Genomic DNA, 21,933 nt, shown 5'->3' on the forward strand with positions numbered 1-21,933 from the left:
CTTTTGCCCAGCAGGGCTTCTGACTGACCACTGAAGATTTGATTGGCTGTGCAAATTTTTTAAAGTTTCTGCCACAGCACAAGGATCTTCACTGTGTTACTGAAGGTAAGCGACGTGTATGCAATATTGTAAAACAGTATGTTCACTTAAAAAGGTATCCTGTTGAACACAAATTCAGCCTGAAATACTGACAATTTACTATGCCTAATGTCACTCGCTGACATTTTGTGGTTGGCTCCGCCTCCTGCTGCAGCCATGTTGTGGTTGCACCCACCACCCTATGCCAGCATTCCAAAGGTTCCTGCAGGCTCAAAAAGGTGGGGACCCCAAGCTAGGCAAACTAATTGATTACTCAACCAATTACAGCTTAATATCTCAATTAAAAGTTAAGCAGTTACAGTAAAAGTTAAAAACGCCTCTTACAAAAGGTCTGAGTACACTAACAAACACTATTCAACTTAAACCCAAACATTTTACTACTTTATACCAACAGTATGCAACAGCTTTCAGGAACTATCCACACATATGCTATAAATGCATTTGATGGAAGTCCAAGGCTCCAATACATTAAAAATGCTTACTTGATTTTGAAAGATTTAATAACTGCAATTAAAGACCAGGTTATTATATTACAAAAGCATTTTTAAAGCACAATTGCAAAATGCTTCTTTCAAGAATTGTTAAAACACGTTTATGAGCATTGATGAACAGGGCTAAATACACATATATGCTCTGCCAAATTCATCAGCTTTTAATGGGAACTAAACTTATATTTAAGGTACAAATTCCAGATCTTTTTCTCAGATCTCACCACCTAATGACCTACTGATCCCAGCACAATAAAAAATAAAAATAAAAAGGCTGACATGGGAAACCTCCTTACACCATTCCTGCAAGTTATACCCCTTGGCGCCTCTATGCTTTATGAACATATAAGAGTCGTGGTGAAACATTCACTAGTTATCAATTTTCACACACTTCAAGACAAACCCAGTAATTTAAATTGAGTTAGAAAAACTCTTACTTTTTTGCTTGTTGAGCTTTAAAGCTAAGGCCTTCCATAGAAATGAACAGGTGTGTTTGTTAAGAGATTTTACAGTACAGTGGCCATTAGGCCACATTGTACCATATAGTAGTTCCCCTTAGATGACAGGTGTGATAGGAAGGACAATCAGGCCCCTGTCACCAGCCAGAGGTCCAAGGGCCACAACAAGGCTGTACTCCTCCCAGGAAGACCACTCTGGCAAGGGGACGCCCAGCCCTAGCCATCAGCCAAAGAATAGGCAAACACAGGGAGTATAGTTGCCCAACCCACACACACCCATGCCAGGCAAGACCCCGATTCAACTTCTAATAATCCTGAGACTACAGCAGGAATCAGATTACCTCTGTAACTGGCCAGAAAAATACAGGAAGTAGGACAGTGCCACCACTTTCACCCAAGCAAAAACAGAGATTAGCAAACAGACATAAATTCTAATGGTCAAACTAATCCCTTCCCTGACCCCCCACTCCCTTTTCCTTGTGTGTCTCATCTTTTTTATTTTATTTTTTATTTCTTGTAAAAAAACCAGAAAAAAGAACAAGAAGGGAAAAAACTCAAAATCCAGCAGCTAAATAAACAAAAAGATAAGAAAAGAAATAAGTATATATAAATTACTGACAAAAATATAACAGTGGTAGGCGATACATAGTGTCTAGAAAAGGTTTCTAAATACCTGCAAATAAGTCCATACACAATTGTCATCTATCTGCCATGCCTTCAAATACTGATAAAGTTCTAAAATTCTCAATCCATTCATTTACTGGAGGTGGGCGTTTATCTCTCCTGTGTTGTAATACACGTCCTTTAGCTGTAGGCAGGGCATGGAGAGTCCATTTTCGCCTGACCATTGGTTCGCCTCCAAAAGACAGGCAGATAGTTTAAAAGAACGTAAGCATCCTCAAAAATGAATGAAAATTCTAATATGAGTAATAATTCTTTCCCCAAAAAATTAAATGCCTAGATACACCCAAAGCATACATTCAAGGGACAGGTCCTGTGAGTTACAATGCCAACAATTAGACACGTCACTCAGTACTTCACTGAAGAGTCGATGCAGCGTCCAATATATCCTAAACATATGTTTTTGCTGAATAAGTTGCAACTTAAGATCCATAGAGAGAGCAGGTATAAACTTTAAGGCCGTATCCCACTGCTTTGACATTCTTTTCAGAATGTAAGCCCGAGGGCAGGGCCTGTGTCTCTTTATTTATGGAAGCTGCTTTGGGAGACAACTGTTGGAAAAGGAGCCTATAAATATAATAAATTCTGCCAAGCAACCATTTCCAACCTGCCATTCAATTCAGACATAAAAGCTTTCTTCTGATGGCAACCATGTCTGCAAGATCTTAGGAACAACAACTGAGGGAAACACCACCGGGGCCTCCCTTTCCATAGGCACTGATGAGTATGGAATCCATGTCAAATTCTTAGCTAAGCCAAAACAATTTCCTACAGATGGTTTCTAACATTCACATTGTTACATATTGGTTCTTAATTAAAGGAAACAGTCGATCCCGTGAAACGGCAGTCTCTGAATCTATTCTTAAAACCTACCACGGAGATACTGCCCTCATTTTGCATGATTTCACATACTTCCACACACATTTTCCTTGATCAAATGCTTTTAAGAAGACTGGCACTGTCACCAAAAAAAGCAATAAAAATCATTGCTAGGATAACTTACCCTATAAACAAGCCTTGAAGAGGTACTTATTTAAATTTGAAATCTGTGTACTTTATTTTCATTTTTTGAAATCCTGTGAACTGAATGGAAGGAGGATTCTTGAATCCAACTTTTTAAAAGTCGCAATCTCAGTAGTTACTGGCAAAATGTGACACAGTTCTGTTCTACAAGCAATGCCACAACTTCGCTGTTTTCTAGCCTACTGTATAACAAAGAATTTATAAATATATTGATACGATTGTGACTGATGATCAACGGTTTAGAAACAAGTATTAGTGTCTGACAGTAAATCTTCAGCCGGCATCGACAATCCACTCCAGAAAAAGCATTAAAAAGTCACTTCATAATGAAGATTTAATAAACTATAGAAATATTTTAAAGGGTTAAGGATTTAAGCAATACTGGAATTAAGCCAAAGAATTCAGCAACTGGTGAGTTTTCTTCACAGGAAAATGTTAAGTCAATTTCCATCGGAGTGAGTAGGGCTCTTGTCAATGGCAAATGTTTACTCCTATTAAATATGCAAGGACTACCATTTGATTGGGGTAACACAAGCATATAATTTCAGAGCCGCATAATGAGGCCAGGTTTGAGCAGCAGCACAAAAAAGTGGGATCATATTGTGAAATTGTTACCACACCGTGTGGATCATAGTCACCTACTTAAGTCACTCCGTCCTCATGAGAAAAAGCATTGTGCTTGCAATGACAGACGGTTATCAAAATGGCCCATTGAGTAAAACAGAAATGTCTGTATTTATAAATATATTCGTTTAAATCCTGGCCTCAAGAAGATCTCTAAAATGAACTGGGGTTCCTTTGAAGTTTACACCTATTCAGTTGTATAGACCAAAGCATCTTAAACTGCTGGTCTCGACCCCATATGGGGTCGCGTAAGTGAATGTGGGAGTCACAAAAAATTTGGCAACGGTAAACGGTAGAAGTATATGTATACGTAATAATTGTTTTAAAATAAATTTCTTTATTAGTAAATGTTTGATTTGTATACCTATTTTATATACCTATATACCCAGGGTTGCGTAAAATTTCTCGGCGAAAAGGGGTCACAAGTGGGGAAAGTTTAAGAAGCCCTGGTATAGACTGTTCAATAATTTTGCTTATGTTGCAATTACTCTGGAGTACACACCAGTAATGGAGCCAATACAATTAAGCTGAATTTAGCACTTCGTCAGCTCTTAAATGTGAAAGGTCACAGAATTATTTAATTAGATTGTTCAATTGCTCTCTTGTCTCTGTGGAGAACTCATAGTACCTCTGTGGTTGATACTTGTGCCAGAAAGCTAAAGTGTGGTTTTCCTGTATTTCACTACCCACCAGGCTGCCCCCACCCCCAGAAAAACCCGCACTGATGAATCTTTTTCTATTAAACACTTGCATCAAGTACAGTAGCTGCCCGGCTTTTTCTATCTTTAAACTTATGTATCTAAGTCAGGAGTTTCAAAAGAAATGGAAAAAAATCATGCTGTTGTCAAATACTTTTTTAAAAAAACTTTTAACATGTTTAAGGGGATGTGTCAGTACTGTAATTCTATTATACAAGCAAAGAGAACGTAAGACAGCCTCTCATTCATGCAGGACAAATAGCTGTGCCAAAAGCACAAATTACACCTAATTACAGGGTATAACTCTGTCATCTCTCTTTTTATAACCTAGCCGTTTACACACTTTGATTTTTGACTTCCATTTGGGTTTATTAACATCAAAGCTTTGTCATCACTTATCTGTTTCCACAGAGTTTTACTTGGGGCAATAAAGAATAAAAAAAACTTCTTTGCATTCCAGCTTTTCGGATGCAAGAACGGTTTAGTCTGCATTGTTCTTATGATGTTTCATACAAAGGTTTTAATAAGCATGTTGTTAAGTTTATTGCCCTTGGCGGAGAAGTCTTAAAATACACTATAATTTAACTTACTGTTGTAAGTAAATACATTAGTACAGTACTCTGAAATTATATTCTTATTGTTAATACTATTTTTCATAAACATGACTATGTGTGTAATTAATGCAGATTTGAATGGAAGCATTATGGACAGTTTAATTTTAGAAGTATTGCATGCCACGTTACTCGTGTTCTTCTGCCACACTGAGCAGCCATAATGGAAGGGTTGTCTTGTACTTAGAAGTATGGTGGCTGTAATGGGTCAACATTCTCCTATCCCATAGGCCCTTCCTCTTTCCCATTCCCATGTCAATTCCATGCTTGCTACTTGATAAAACAATCTGAAGACTAGAAAATGTTATCACCTGTACATTAAGCCCTAATTACTGGGTAACATGGACAACCTTCAGAAACTATATAAGAATGTTTTAGCTCCTAACCACAGTTTAGACTGCACACACAATTTGAGTGGACAGGTTTGTATTTGATGGTACTGGGGGCAATGACCCAAGGTATTTCTAATGGGCTTCTGAAATTGATCCATTGACCAACAAAGAGCTTAATATGATGCAATTGTCTTTGTTACCTTTTCTTTGTATATAGCTGTTCTAAAACTTATAATAATCTGCCTTTGCTACTATAAGGGGAGACTCAAGGGTGCCATTTGTGGATTTCTGCTGTAACAGGTCCCAAGTGCATTTTAAGCCTGGTGTCTTCAAACCATGGGTCAAGACCCTCAAGGCTGATCTGTAGAATCTGCTAATTGCAAGACCACGCACAGCTGCCCCTTTTTTGCTGTTTATATGACCAGCTGCTAGTGCACATGTGTAGCAAGTAATGGTACCATACCTCCCTCCTCTGGTCATTATGTGGTACAGATGATTCTTCCACGGCTCTAGCCCTTGGCTCGCTTCTTGCTACTGTACACCTCTTACTGCTCAGCTTGTGTTCCCTGCCCTCAGCTTTCTTGGTCTGTTGCCCACTGTCCTGTCACAATGTTGACTCCTCTCTTCCTGTCATATGACTGTGAAGTCATATGATTGCAGTTTAATACATCCCATGTTGCTTATAGATTAAAAGTGGGTACCAGATCATGAAAGATAAAAGAACAGTTTTACGCCATTCATCCAAAGTACTTATACTGTTAGACAACTCACTGGCTCAACTCGCTGAGATCTAAAAAATTGTGAGTGAAAGGCGATAATCTCTAGAGTCAATCAGGAAACAGTGTTAATACAGTGTTGTAATAGGTAGTTTCTACAGTAGTTTTTATACTTTTGCTCAAGCAAAAGTTCTGTTGTGTGGCACCAAGAACATGTTAGGTAAGAAAAGTGAAAATAATACAGACATTTAAGCACGATATGTAAAATATCCCTTTCATGAGTAGAATTTCCAATTGCCCAGGCCCAGCAGGAAAATAACCTCCAAAGTGACGCTCTAGCAATTTCCCCTAGCCCCTATGGTCTTTAGGAATTTCCCCTGATCTCTGTGGTCTAGAGTGTCACCTGGAAGTGACATCATATACTCCCCAAACTCCCCCCCCAAAAAAATCTCCCAGCATTTGCCTAGGCAGTGTTGGGAACCCTATACATCCATGAGTGGAAGATGCTTTCCAAATGCAAGGCGCACCTTTAGATCCAACCCATTGTGACTACTGTTATAAACAATTATTTATGCATGCCAAGGGCACAAATCTTTTTACTTGAAGGTGACTGAACAGTATCGCTGTAATTATGATACAATATAAAAAGTAACAAATGTTTTTAAAAAATCACCCCTTCCTGTTACTGGAAATTTTCTGTGGGATCCAACTCTGACAGACCCTATACCTTTCATCAATGTATCTTATGCCCTATTAAAACCATTCATTCTATTTCATAAGTTAACCATGCATCATGTGAAGATGTACTCTTGTTTGCTCTGAACCCACCAGTCAACTTCACTGTGTGTTCTCAAATTCAAGTACATAATTATAGGAACCTTCGCCATTTCCTGACCCCTTCAGTCCTATCCTTTTCTCAAGGAAGGTGCTGTGACCTCTTGAATATCATGTTTGACCCTTTCCACTCATTTTCCAGTGATGAAATATTCTTTTTTGGGGCAGAGTGACCAGAAGTGTATACAGTATTCTAAAAGCATTCATTCCATAGATGTCTAAGAAGGCGTTATTTTATTGTCAGTTTTATTGTCAAGCTCTTTCCTAATAACACATACCACAGCAGTTGTTTTTTCAATTTATCTATTGTTTTTCTATACTCTTCTTGATGTTTTAGTCATGCTGTGTATATTGTCTTAAGAACTTTTGTTAACAAGTAGGGCACAAATATTCCAAACAAAGACAAGCTACACGTTTATACAGGCACACAGATTAATGTTTAAGGATGCAAATTTTAAAATTCTCATTTCAAACTAAGGTTTGTTTCACATGTCATATAAGTAATCAAAAAAAGCGTTAAAAATTCCTCAAAGTTCAGTCAGAAAACTGCAAACTTATCCAGAGAATAATGCAAGTGCTTTTGTTGCTGTTTGTTGCCAATGTTAGACATGGTGTGCTCCCCAGAGTTATTAATTTGTCAGATCTCAAGTCACTAGATAAATTTAAAGAGGCATGACTGGCTTTTATTGTTGTAAATACTGGCCATTCGTTATTCAGCGAACCAACTCTGCATGAAGATATAGTCTTGGTCTCCACATTTAATCTTTGCAATTCGGCCTCACTGCCTTCAATTACTGGCGACAGTTAACATGAACGTTATTCCCTTGAAGAGGCATTTTTCTTCATCCCTTTCTTCAGATGTGAGATACAAGGAAGCACTAATAACAGCCTTCAACTGCAGCACTGGAAATTAACAGTGATCTATAAGCACTCAACAGTAGGATGGTTTGGATGAATTGGTGGCCATGTACGTAGCGAGGAACCAAAGGAACCACACCTTAGTTTCCTGACCACCCAACACACTGGCCCTGCCTCAGATGCTAGGTGGAATCAACATCATTAATCCAATAGGCAGCTGAAATACTAGACTAAATATAGGATATCAACTTTATAACAGAGCCTATAGATGCTGGGTTTGACCCAATGTCACCATGCAGATACCTGCCGGGAGTCTCAGGCAGTGTCGATGTGGGAGGTCAAGCCACTTCCACCTCTTAGTGCAAATATGGCCAAAAGTATCATTCAGATTCACCCACCATATTCAGCTCTACATCAGGATTGTCTTCCTCAATCCCCTGCAGTGTTCTCCTCAACATTACCTGCCTTCATCCTCCTAGAAAAACCATCAGCACTGTTTCCCCCCAGTCTTTGGGTTCAGTGCTTGAGAACTATATAAAAAAGTACTGATAGTGTTCAGTTCTTCATGAGGGATGCATAGGGAGGGCCACTGAAAAGGACTCAACTCAATTTAAATGCTTAAGATTTCTAGTTCCTATAAGTCTTAATAGCCATGGTGCCCCAAATTAAACTAACAGAAGATACAGGTAATGACATTTTCACTGATTTTAAACAGGGCATTCATCTAAAAATCGTTCATCTTGTAATACCTAGCCTCAGATGATATTCAATCCCTAACGCTAAGATTATTTTATATATGATGCAACAGGCTGAATTTTGCATGAATAGATGTTTTAAAAGCCTTTTGATTACTTTTGTTAATTCTGAAAAATAATTTGCTACAATGAACAAGTTAATTTACGCGTTTCTAACATAGTTTTAGGGAGGTTCTCTTTCAATTATATCACCTATTTCACTTAATCATTATTAGATAATGGTATAGAGAACAAATGTGGTGTAGAAGCCAAGAATATGTATTGTGAGCCAGGAGGTCCCTTGTTGAAGTGTCAATTAAACCATATTTTAATTAGGTGGGCTTTGGTAAGCTCTCTGCGAGGATAAAAATATTTTCTGCAAGAGGTGCTGTAAGGGTTTCAGAGAAAATGTACACGAAACACTCAGCGTTATAGACATTACTCTTTGTAACTTCTTGTACTTTCAGTTACACTGGGTTGGGTCCTATAAACCTCAAGTACGCAGGCCCACAGTCATGGATCTTTCCCACCCACCCTTCCCTTTAGCAGCCCAAGACCTCCAAAAAGCTGATGCCCAGAGTGACGGAGCCCAATAGTACCAAGAGGGGGGGACTTCTGTGAAGAGGCAGAAATTGAGTGACAACAATCTCTCCCTTCTTGTGGTGATGGAGCATCTTGCATTATTGAAACTGTCAGTGGAGGAGTGAAGAGGCACAATGTCACCCTCTGCCTCATGTTTGGGAGGAGCTGTGGCTCAGTGGCAGAGAATCTGCTTGGCATGCAGAAGGCCCCAGGTCCAATCCCCGGCATCTCGTCAAAGGCACCAGGCAAGTAGGTGATGTGAAAGACCTCTGCCTGAGACCCTGGAGAGCCGCTGCCAGTCTGAGTGGACAATACTGACTTTGATGGACCAAGGGTCTGATTCCGTATAAGGCAGCTTCATGTGTTCATTTTTTGTACACAGACCTTCCATGATTCCAAGCCTCAGCTTTTCAGGGGTCTCAAGAGGCTGCTGGTGAATGGGGAACTGGTAAATACCCACATCCGCGAGTATCCTTGCAGTCCGTTAGATCAAACCCATTACGTTAGCTTTCTGTTTAGGCACTCATTATATATTGTGTTTACATTTTAATAGTTGGGTGCCCTTACTTTTATTCTTGTTGCCTGGGAAGCCAAGGAGAATTTTTTTAAAGGATTAACTAGAGAGATAATCTCTGGTCCTTTATTCTCTAGGTATCCTGATCCCAACAGTCTGGAAAGTCCACCTTGAACCTCCCCATTTCTCAAAGCAGGAACCAAACAGTAATGTGTTCAGGTTTCTACAACTTTGAAATTTTGCTGCATTTATTGTACTAATACACAATGCCACCATAAACCTAAAGCACAAGCTAAAAATAGCTCTTGCAGCTGGTATGCCAATACCCTTATTGCTGCACAGCAGGATACTTGGTCTACCTTCCCAATTTTACAGGAGATTTCTAGTAAATAGCTGTCAACAAGCCCGTGCATGACTGAAGTCAAATTACTAATAGTATGAGAATCAGCGTTTGAACTCTGTGCCAACAAAATATCATGTATCTAATCTAAGAAGGAATTACAGACCTCAAGACTGCTATTATTTTATTAGCCATACCACCTTCATTTTGATCGGTTCCAGTAATTTTTTGTTTGAACCTACTTCAGTGGGCTCTTTCTTTTCATTTAAAGCACACTACATTTTATGCTCCTGAGAAGTTGTTACTGTATTCTGATATTTCTGCATTTTGTCTGATTAATTTGCTGCACATAAAACAAACCACCACCAATGGCATAACACACACATTAAAAAATCACGGATTACAATCTTAAACAGAGTTATTCCCTTCTAAACCCATTGACTTTAGACATATGCTTTGTATCTTTCCCCAGGGTGTCTGGGATGAGTTCCTGCCAGAGGCAGAAGTGCAGGTTTCTCCAATCAGTGGACAGTAGTCACTCACTTACGTGGGAGAAAGAGGCTGTCCCTGGAAGCACTGTAGGACAAAGGGCTAAATTTGGATCCTGGCTCTGATACCGATGCTCCGCATTAGGGAAAAGGATTTGCCCAAACCACCAATACCATTTTACTTTCTGCCAGAGGAATGAACTGGCTCTGTTCCATTCTATATCACAACCCCTGTAGTGGGGTGCTACTATGGGGGATGCCAGTCCCTGCCTCCGGTGGCCCTTGGGGGCTTCAGATCTACTGCTGAGGGTAGGGTTGCCAGCTCCGGGTTGGGAAATACCTGGATATTTTTGGGGCGGAGCCTGAGGAGGGCGGGGTTTGGGGAGGGGAGGGACTTCACTGCCATAGTGTCCAATTGCCAAAGTGGCCATTTTCTCCAGGTGAACTGATCTCTATTGGTTGGAGATCAGTTGTAATAGCAGGAGCTCTTCAGCTACTACCTAGATATTGGAAACCCTAGCTGAGGGGAACCTTTCCTCTTTGGTAGGCAGGGCTGCCCTTGCCCTTAAAGAAGAGAGGCTATCAGTTTGAGGGAAATGTCCATTAAAAAGCTGAACAAAGAATAATGCAATGAGTCATTGTGGCTTTCCAGGGCCTGCTGCAGCACTGGAAACCACTGCCTTCTACTACCTGCATAGTCCTGCCTATTCTTGGCAACATTCCAGTGTGATCGAGATAAAAAAGAGCGATACTTGTGTTAGCAATTTGTTATAAAGGGAAACCCCCCCAAATCCAGTAAAATGTATGACACCTAATTCACTTTAAGTGCAGAGATTTTAAAGGCTCACTGTTTTATTTAGTTAGAGAATTTTTATGCCACCACTACAGCACCTGCTCAAGGCAGCTCACAGCTAAAACGATAAAACACTGACAAGGTAATGAAATTAAGACAATCCCATACAAACAGATAAACAAGACAAACCAATAAAACATGTCAGGGCGTAAAAGCAGCATGAAACAAACAGAGAATTCTAGAATGATATTGATAAACGAACCTCAGACACAGAAGAGACTACAAAACAGCTTTTAAAAAAGATAAAACCTCTTAGGTAAAACACTAAAAAAGTAGACATTTAAAAATACTGTCTTAAATGGATACAACTGATTTTATCTGGATACATTAATATAAATTCAAACATATTTCTAAAAGAAAATACAGTTAAATATTGCTGTTTCCAGGCAACAAAGTTCTGTTACATGACATTTTAACTACTAGTACATTGCTTTAAGCTACAGAAGCTCTCAAACACTTAGTTCTACTTAACTTCCTTTGAAATGTATGCAATGTCCTTAATAGAGAGCATCCTTAGTGCAGGAAATAACATTTTAATGGTTGATAGGTTTCACTGGTTTATTGGGATATCACTGTAATTGTTAGTTAACATTGTTGTGCATTTTACTAACTTAGAATATTTTCCTTTTATTATATATATTTATAACCATCAAAGGGAATTGCTGACGTGTTTGTAATGGCCTATGGCTACATGCAAATAAACTCATTCATACTGTCAAGACTAACATGCACCCAGCATTACTAACTCTTGCTAACAGAGACATGAAAGACCACATGAGACTACAGTCTCCAGGAAGAGATTCCAAAATTGCATTGATTCTAATTACTAAAAGCCAATGTAAGATGGGCAAAAGTCTTTTGAAATAGGCTGGCTTATAATAAAACTGAAAGAGACTTATTTCTCCTGTTCTATCTGAAGAAGTGAGCTCTGTCTCACGAAAGCTCATGCTGGAATATATGATAGCCTTTAAAGTGCCGCTGTATGTCTGTTTTGGAATGATCGGAAACACTATCAGCCCATTCCTGAGCTTCAGGGCCGAAAGTTGTTGGGAGGTGGGCAAGTGGCCGTGCCAGCACCCATTCCACTTCTGCTGGCGGCCGTGCCACTTGCATCGGCAAGACTGGCACGGGTGCCAGAATTGGGCTGCTCATGCTGGCCTCCCTGCGCTGCTGTGGCAGCATGGCCCTGGGACGCCGGCTCGGCTTCCTGATGGCACACCTCCATGCACCGTCATCCCAGGGGGCATTCCTGGGGCAGAGCTGCCTTTAGGTGGCTTCCTAACCCTCCTTCAGGCTGGGAACACCCCCCTTGCCCTTACCTGGAGTTACGCCACCTAAAAAGTGGTTCCACAGGGCTTGCAGGTAAGGGAAAAGTGCTGGCTTCAGCGGGGGGGGGGATTCTTCTTAGGAGGTGGCATGGCTGTGCCGCCTCCAGCCACCAGCTCAGCCCTCCCCCTCAGGAATGGGCTGTATGGCTACAATCCAAGAATGACTACAAAAGGGTACCATGTTAGTCTGTTGCATGCAAAACAGAACAGAAGAAGAAAGGTTGGTTTTTATTCCCTGCTTTTTATCTACCTTAAATGAGTCTCGAAGTGGCTTACAATCGCCTTCCCTTCCACTCCCCACAACAGACACCTTGTGAGGTAGGTGGGGCTCAGAGAGTTCGGAGAGAACTGCGACTGGCCCAAGGTCACCCAGCAGGCTTCATGTGGAGGAAAGGGGAATCAAACCCAGCTCTCCAGATTAGAATCCGCCGCTTTTAACCACACCATGCCACAGAAGACATTAAAGACTAAGGAAGTTATTTCAATATGCGCTTCAGATATCTGAGGAAGTGAGTGGCAAGCCATGAAAGCCCATATTGAAATAAACATTTGTCTTTTAAGGCAACACTGGACTTTTATTTATAATTTTATTTATTCAATATTTTTATAACCCACTTTTCTCCTCATTGGGGACCCAAGGCGGCTTATATCATTCTCCTCTCCTCCATTTTACAACCCTGTGAGGTAGGTTAGGCTGAGGGTGTGTGACTGGGCCACCCAAGGTAGGGCTGTTGAAAAAAAAATTCGGTAAAATTCGAATCTGGCCCATTTTGATCAGGGAAATGTTGAAGTCCGAACTCCCCCGCCTTGCTTCCGTGGAATTCGGCGCGAGATTTGAGTTTGGGAAAAATTTGACCGAATAAAGCCATAAAAAACACATTCGCGCCTTTCCGCGGCTCGGGGGGGGCATTTTTGGGGTTTGAGGTTCCAAACTTTCAGCGTAGCTTGAGGGGGCCCTTCTTGCAAGAACCCCCAAGTTTGGTGACGATTGGGGTGGGGGGGCCAGAGTTATGGGGCCCGAAAGGGGTCCCCCCACCTATCTGCCCATTGAAATGAATAGAAATAGACCGTTTGGGACTCGGAGTTTGCAAAACCATGCAAAGCAACACGTGACGCAACCTTGGGAGTTTTCAAAACATGGAAAGGGACAGAGGCGGGAGTTTGCAAACCATGAGAAGCAACACGCGACCTTAGGAGTGTGCAATTGTGTAATTTGCAAACTACAGGGCAGAGGTGCGCTAGCTATGCACTGCATATGCTATTAATTAACGCAGCAAATAGAAACAAAGTAGCAGGTGACTTGGGACTGGGAGACCGTGCAAATGCATTGTAAAAGTCACATTTTGCAAACACAGTTTTGAGTGAGCAGCAAAACAGACCGTGCAAAAAAAAGCCCCAGAGTTTGTATTTTCTGCCCTGCTTGCTCCTTCACATGGTGGAGGAACGCTCCCCCCTTATGCAAACGACCCCACCAAATTTTGCAAGTGCTCATTTGGACACCCCGTGCCACCGCCCTCCTGCTCCCAAGAGCACCTGCGCATCTAGGAGGGCTTACTCCGGAAAAATGGAAGTCAGGAGGAGGTCGTGCCGAGGAGTGCTCCCTGGCAGGAGGAGGAAGTGAGCACTATGCTCGGCTTCATGGCCCGGCACGACTACCTCTTTAAAATATTTGACCGGCCAAGGAGCACAGGCTGTCCTATTTCAACTCTGTCTCCGATGCTCTCCGGGCGTGGGGCTTTAAGCGGACCCTGGGCAAGTGTCTCGTTAAATATAGGAAGGTGCGGGACGCCTTCCAAGCTTCCCTGAGGCACGTGTGGCTGCGGCTCGGGGAGAAGAGGCCGGCCAACTTCAAGCTTTTTAAAAAGCACTGGGAGGAAGCAGGTCGCCCCAACATAGAATTTGAGGCGTGGGCAGGTAACTTTGGCTGTTTTTCCCAGTGACTCGTCATCTCATAATGTGACCAAAGCACGCTAGCCTGTCTCAGCTCAGCTCGCCTCTAACCAATACGGCACCGCACTGGACCCCAAACGGGGGGGGGGGGATCCAACGCGCGCAAGGCGTGCTTGCAAAGCCAACGGAGAGACTCACGCAAGTCTCACCCCCCACCTCTCTAACCAATATGGCGCGGCTGCTGCACCCCACAAGCGGGGGGAAAATATCCAAAGTGTGCTTGAAAAGAGGCGGGAGACTCACCAACCCCCCCACCTCTCCAACCAATACGGCGCCACGCTGCAACCCCCAAATGGGGGGGAAAAATCCAACACGCGCAAGGCACGCTTGCAAAGCCGACAGAGAGACTCACGCAAGTCTAACCCCCCCACCTCTCCAACCAATCGGGCTCGGCTGCTGCGCCCCAAACGGGAAAAATAAACCAAGGCGCACGAGGCGCGTTTGCCGCTTGCCAAGCGGCGGGAGACTGAAGCAAGTCTCATCCCCCCCACCTCTCCAACCAATACAGCGCCGCGCTGCACCCCAAATGGGGGGAAAAAATCCAACGCGCGCAAGGTACGCTTGCAAAGCCAACAGAGAGACTCATGCAAGTCTAACCCCCCCACTTCTCCAACCAATCGGGCTCAGCTGCTGCGCCCCAAACGGGGAAAATAAACCAAGGCGCACGAGGCGCGTTTGCCAAGCGGATGGAGACTCACGAAAGTCGCTCCGCCTCCCTTTCTCCCCCCCTTTCAAACCAATAGGGCTCGGCTGGAGTCCCCCAAATGGGGAAAATAAACCAAGGCACAGGAAGCACGTTTGGCAAGCGGACAGAGGGACACGCAAGCTGCACCACCGCTCTCTAACCCCCCCTCGGCAGAACAGGTGAAAGCTCCCCTCCCCCCACCCACAGAAACTGCTCCCCCCACCCACATACACACACAGACTCTGCTTCCCCCACACACACGCACGAGAAAAGGTATAGAGGAAAGCCCAAAAATTCAAACTGTGTGATGTCTTCTTCAAGCAAGAGCACGGAGGACAAGTAAATCCAATCCTGTTTCGAAAAGCAGCAGCTGCTCGGCCCAATCAGGAATTGGAGTCTCAGCAGAAGAAGCACCACAATGGAAGGCAGAATGAATACAGTCGAGACGGGAGGGGAGGGACGGTCACGGGAGTTTTATACTCTTCTCCTGGCCATTTCAAAAGTGTGAATCCCTGCTCTGATTGGCCAGGAGAACACCCGGCTTGGCCACCACTGGCAGCGGGAGAATGCTGCTTACTAAGTGACGGTTATACTGCTGCTTCGGACCCCCCGAATTCGCAGAATGTATTCGGCGATCGCCTGAACTCGCCGCATTCGGCACGTCGTTTTCCCGCCTTTTTTGAGTTTGGTTCCATCCGAACTGAAAACCCCCGAATCGGGGGAAATTCGGCTGTCGATTTGGTTCGGGACGAACCGAATCGACAGCCCTAACCCAAGGTCACCCAGCGAGCTTCTATGGCATGAGTGGGGATTCGAACTTTCGTCTCCCAGCTACTAGTCTGACACTCTTAACCACTACACTGAACTTGCTACCTGTTTTGTAAAACCCACTCAATAACATGAGACTTGCTTCTGAATTGAGCGGCATAGGATTGCTCTCTACACTACCTTCAACTAAAGATGTACAGAAAGAAGCATCGTCCATCCACTTTACAACTGGTTTATGTTACTCGAAGGAGTCAGAAGTGACTTGACAGTGCTACACACACACACGCAATTCAAAAACCACAATTCCAAGAAACTTCAGTACAGTTTGGGGCAGAAATAATCATACGAAATCCTAGAACATTGGATAGGTTTGCATGATGTGTTAATAAGAGGTACCTGACTAAAGATCATTAGGAAATTTTAGTAAGTGGCATGCTTTTAGTAAAACATCTCCAGCGCTTACAAGTAGTTATAAGCCAGGACAAACATTATCATATAAATCACATAATGAGACAGAAGAACTGAAAAGAAACTTGAGACTTGTAATGCACAGAAGTTTGCATTCCGTTTCCAAGCAAGATTTCATCTGACAAAAGATGTAATCTTCTTTATCTTAAATTCTCACTTTAACAGCTTCCCCCTCTTTACATGCAAGAAGAAAATAGCATCTGTTTGCAATGTTTAACCAAGTTTTTGTTAACAGAAGTGAAGCACTAAGTGCTTAATGACCCCATACACATTAACTTGTAACTAAGGCTGACATTTTATAGATTTTTTTATGGTTATAAAGCATGGTACCAATAAGAAACCCTTTGAAGGAGTACAATTGTAAGATATCTGACAATTATGAGTGACAGGTATAAAAGTTTATTTCCTTCTTGAACAAATGACTGAGCGTCATAACCATTACAGCAGGGGCCCCCAAACTTCTTGAGCCTGTGGGCACTTTTGGAATTCTGACATGGCATGGTGGGAGCAGGAACAAAATGGCTGCCACATAATGGCTGCCACGGGAGGCGGAGCCAGCCACAAAATGAATGCCACAGCTTAACTTTGGTAATACAGTGTGGATCCTTGAGCTGTGGTGGCAGCTGCTGCCAAAGCAAAATTTTAAAAAAATCTGCTCAGGCAATCATATATCCAACAGTCAATCAAAAGGCGTGCTGGGCAAAAGCCCTACCTGGCCTCACCCACTTCTTAAAAAACACTTGGTGGGTGCCATGGCATTCACAGGCACCATGCTGGGGACCCCTGCATTACAGCAACTAAATCCCCCACAACTGTAGATGGAGAGGATTGCCCTAATTCAGTGGCTCAGAGGTATTATTTTCTTTTCTAGGTGACTAGTATGACCTAAGGAGCCCCGTGGCGCAGAGTGGTAAGCTGCAGTACTGCAGTCCAAGCTCTGCTCACGACCTCAGTTCGATCCCGACAGAAGTTGGTTTCAGGTAGCCGGCGTAAGGCTGACTCAGCCTTCCATCCTTCCGAGGTCAGTAAAATGAGGACCCAGCTTGCTGGGGGTAAAGGGAAGATGACTAGGGAAGACACTGGCAAACCACGCAGTAAACAAAGTCTGCCTAATAAATGTCGGGATGTGACGTCACCCCATGGGTCAGGAATGACCCGGTGCTTGCACAGGGGACCTTTACCTTTTAGTATGACCTAATGGCAGGGAACAATCAGCCCTAGCAAAGGCCAAAAAAAAACCCGTCCCAAAATATTAGAACTTGAGGACACCCAATGAAGTTGATGGGCAGTAGATTCAGGGCAGGCAGACCAAATAAAATACTAAAATGTGGGATTTTCTGACAGAGGATGTAGTGATGACAACAGGCAAAGATGGCTTTAAAAGGAAATTAGATGGATTCATGGAAGAGAGGTCTGTCAGTGGCTACTAGCCATGGTGACGCAACGTAACTGCCACATTCAGAGACAGTAAACCCCAGAATACCAGTGTTAGGAGGCAACATCAGAAGAAGGCCTCGCTCTATGCCCTGTTCTTAGCCCTCCAGTGCAGCCGGTTGGCCCACATGTGAGATAGGATGCTGGACTGAATGGATGACTGGTCTGACCCAGAAATACTCTTTTTGTGTTCTTAAAAACTGCTTTTCTCCTAGAATTAAGGATAAGACAAGCACAGCTTTAAAGACACAGTATGTAAATGTTGCTGGTACCTCAGGTTTGCTGCAATATGAAAACTGTCAGCTTCACACATCAGATTAATAAAGCACGTTAACCAGGTGGTTGACAGCATTATTATAGTGCTTCCCTAGAAAGGGTGCTGCATGCACTTGGATTCTGTCAAAAAGAAGATTAAGAAATGGTCCCTATGAGACAGCAATCACGAACTACTGCGCTAAATTACTTAAATTCAAGGCACGCAGAAAGGCCTCTTGAGATGGTAGGGCCCCAAAATTGCCCTTTCTCCCCCAAGTATGGAGCCTAATGGAGGACACAAGACCAATTTCAGGAAGCAAATTATGGGTTAACCTAGGGATAAAATAATAAGCATTTGGCCACATATGAGATTTACCAGGTGTGCTAGAGTGATTAAGGAATTTTCAAAAGTTAGGACTCCTTAAATCAGAATAGGCTTCCATTAGCCTGGACGCCAATTAACAAAATATATTGTTCTGTCTCTGACTTGCAGATGGACCCCTCCAAATAATCCACTCCACATATTTGTTAATGACTACACTTAATGCTCAGGAATGCACCTAGATAGAATGTTTGTGTCCAGCCGAACTGGAAGGGATCCAACTTTATCCATTACATGCCTTTTTTATGTCAACCTGCTACATGTCATGCAGATGCTACTAATAAGCTTTCTCATACCTGACCTTCTATTTTTCACCCTAATAACTTAAAGACAAAAACCTTCCCTTTAGGCTTAACGTGTAAAAAAAAAAAAAAAAAGACTTAAAACATTTCTAATGTTTTGATAATGTTCTGTTTGTACATGTGACTTTTCTGTAGTGGCGCTGCACCCAGTGGAGTGTGCTGCCTAATGCTCTGGGTATTTCATACACTTCACCAGCAGGTGAAGAGTTCTTTATTTTGTTTGGCGCTCAGTGATCCCGCCTTCCTGACCAATGTTTTACTTCCTGTTATTATGTCTTTGCACTTATTTTCACTCTGTTTTCAATTTGTTTTAATGATGCGTGTTGCGGGGGTTGATTTTAATGGTTTTAGAATGTGATTTATCACATATGTTTTGATTTGCAAGCCACCTTGGTGGCCCTTGTGTGGGCAGAAAGGCAGGACATAATTTCCATTAATTAATTAATTAAGGATGTCAAACTGAATTGCTCAGGGGGGCATTTTTATCATTAAAACAGGGCTACATCATAATAGATGGGTCCAAGAAAATATATTATGTTATACTTATGAAATACCATGTCCTGCACAGTTTAACATGTCACATTTAATATTTGTTCAGATAACAGCTCCATTTCAAAAATTCTGTGATTCTCAGTCCTATTACATTGCTTATTAGATGCATCATCCTGTCGTCTGCTTTGTTTTGCATTGTGTAATCTGCCTGGAATCTTAGTGAGAAAGGTGGACCATACTTTTTTTTTTTAATGCAAGACATTATGGAAGCACCTATAGACTTTCCTGTAATACAAGAGCTTGTTTTGTGCTTTATGTTCACAGTGTAAAGATTTAGTTGTAATCTAGCAATGTTATTCCAGACATAACCAAACACAGGATTACATGTAAATGAAATGAGAAAAGAGTGACACAGTCAACCCAGGAGAGCAGCAAGTGCCAACGCCTACTGTTCTGCTTCCAGCCCTTCATTAGCTATGCCACAGCAACTGCAGCACTATTGAGTCAATAAATGCATCCTTATTGGCTTCTGATTTTCAGCTCCACCTTAAAAGGACAGGAATAGCTCCAAATAACTTTTCCCATTCAATGAAAAGAAGCTACAGTGGCAGAAGAGGAAGGTAAAGCCATCAATCTAAAATTACTTCTCAGGCTTCTATAAGGCACACTACAAGAGCTCATGAACATTTCACAAAGGTTCAGTCCTGTCTCCTCGATAATCCTTTTGGTGGTGAAGGATGGCTGCCTTTTACTGGTTAAAGCATTTTGGCAGAGGGTGGGGGCGGAATCTGGGTCTTACAACATTAATCTTCGGAGCCTAATCTCCTCTTGTGGATCCTTTCAGCAGCAAAGTGAACTAAACCCAGCCCTTGCCTCAACACAGAACGTATTGTCAGAGCCCAATTCCCTCCCACCTGCAAACATGAACCAGAAGTACATGCTCTTATAGGCCAATTTCTCACCACGGGACCCTTCAGCACTGGGAATACTGGTGGTAGGAGGGACCTGAAGAACACATGCTAGGGCAATCACTCACAGAGCCTAACCCTCCTCCCCCTTCCCTCAGCATGGTTTTGAAAGGGAATTGGCAGCATCCCCGCTGCTGCCAAAAAGATTTTTTTTACTGTGAACTGGCAGGTGAGCTAGCCCTGAATAATCTCACCTGGAAGTTTCTTGTGTTGGGCCCGCCTTCCAAGAGCCCAGGGTTACTGCATGTACACTGCCCTCTGCTATTGGGAACATTCTCTAGCGGCATGAGGGGAGTAGTAGTAGTAGAAGAGTTGGTTTTTATATGCTGACTTTTTCTACCACTTAAGGGAGACTCAAACCGACTTACAATCACCTTCCCCTCCTCTCTCCACAACAGAAACCCTGTGAGGTGGGTTGGGCTGAGAGAGGTGAGGTGAGGTGAGAAACCCTGTGAGGTGGCTCGCCCAAGGTCACCCAGCTGGCTTCATGTGTAGGAGTGGGGAAACAAATCCAGTTCACCAGATTAGCCTCCGCTGCTCATGTGGAGGAGTGAGGAATCAAACCCGGTTTCCAAATCAGAACCCACCACTCCAAACCACCGCTCTTAACCACTATACCACGCTATGCACATGCACAGCCTGAAATTGTTGTTTGGGAGAGTCAGAAATACTCCCTGCTGTTGTTCTGCAAAGACCAGGAGTCTGCGCTCTCTTCTGCTCTGCCAACCCTTCCTCCTCCCCACACACAGGCCGCCCAAGACTGGTGCATACAGGCATCCCACTTTATAGGATAAACTCATGCTGTCAGCTATCTAGCTTCATTATTCCTACTGACATACCACAAAGCAGTTACGTTGTGCATTTATAAAAAAGCAAATAAACCCTCATGTTGCCATGCCTGAACCTCTCTAGCATTTTCAGTTTGCCAGGCATCCAGACATGCTACACAAGAAGGTAACCAACCTATACCTGTGAAGACCAAAAACCGCCTAAGCAATACATGTTCCAGGCCATTAGCTTGCCTGTCAGCAAGACTTTAAAAACAGACTACTGCTGCTGGAATCCTCTTTGTACAATAAATGGGCTTTTCCAAAAGAAAAAAAAATGCTTCTGATCACAGAACGTTTCAGAACCAAATCCATGTCAGATTCACAAATAAACTTTCCATCAACATTAGACATGAAATGAATATCTACTTTTATTTACTGAAACATTTATACCCTGCTTCCCCCCCCCACTGGTGAAATCAATGGAGCTTACATACAAAATATTTTAAAAACCTCAACCAAAACAATTTAAATACAGAGATACTATTTCAGAAGGTGATGGGGTACAAAGTCATCCCAGGCTGCTGCTGGATCCGGTAAGAACCTCATAAAGAAAACCTTAAAAGCTGGCCGAAGGACACTATTAAGAAATGCACAGCAACTATCCACCCTCCCCACCTCAAAAAATTATATATTACAGTGTGTGTATAATTCTTTACAACTTTATAACTGAAAAAACTTTTCAAAAAAGCTGGTGATAAACATTAGTTTATTTCCTAGTGGAATGATCAAGAGACAATATATCATCCCTTTTGTGTGTGCCGTCAATTCACAGCTGACTTATGGTGATCCCATAAGGGTTTGCAAGGCAAGAGATGTTCAGAGGAGTCTTGCCATTGCCTGCCCTTAAGTAAAACCCATTTCTAAATTTAAACATAACATTATGGCCTTACAGATTCCATACTTGCTAAATTATTTACTGTCTCGGCCACTCAACATGACAATGTCTGTATGTGACTAATGCAGAGTATGATGCTCATGATATATTTAATGTCGCACAACGCCATCCTAAGCAGAGTTACACCCTTCTAAACCCACTGAATTCAATGGGCTTAGAAAGCTGTAACTCTGCTTAGGACAGCCCTGTGATTTATTTAACTTTTGGGTATCTAATACTTGGCAAGAGCCCCGTGGTGCAGAG

At 42.6% G+C, this 21,933-nt stretch overlaps 1 protein-coding gene across 1 annotated transcript in view; it reads right to left on the minus strand.

The window, feature by feature from the left end:
* MICU2 (mitochondrial calcium uptake 2) overlaps positions 1-21,933 on the minus strand; it is a 114,223-nt gene that overhangs the window by 84,988 nt on the left and 7,302 nt on the right. The window lies entirely within an intron of this gene.

This window comes from Euleptes europaea, chromosome 12, assembly GCF_029931775.1.
Source record: "Euleptes europaea isolate rEulEur1 chromosome 12, rEulEur1.hap1, whole genome shotgun sequence".
In the NCBI taxonomy this organism is placed as follows: Eukaryota; Metazoa; Chordata; class Lepidosauria; order Squamata; family Sphaerodactylidae; genus Euleptes; species Euleptes europaea.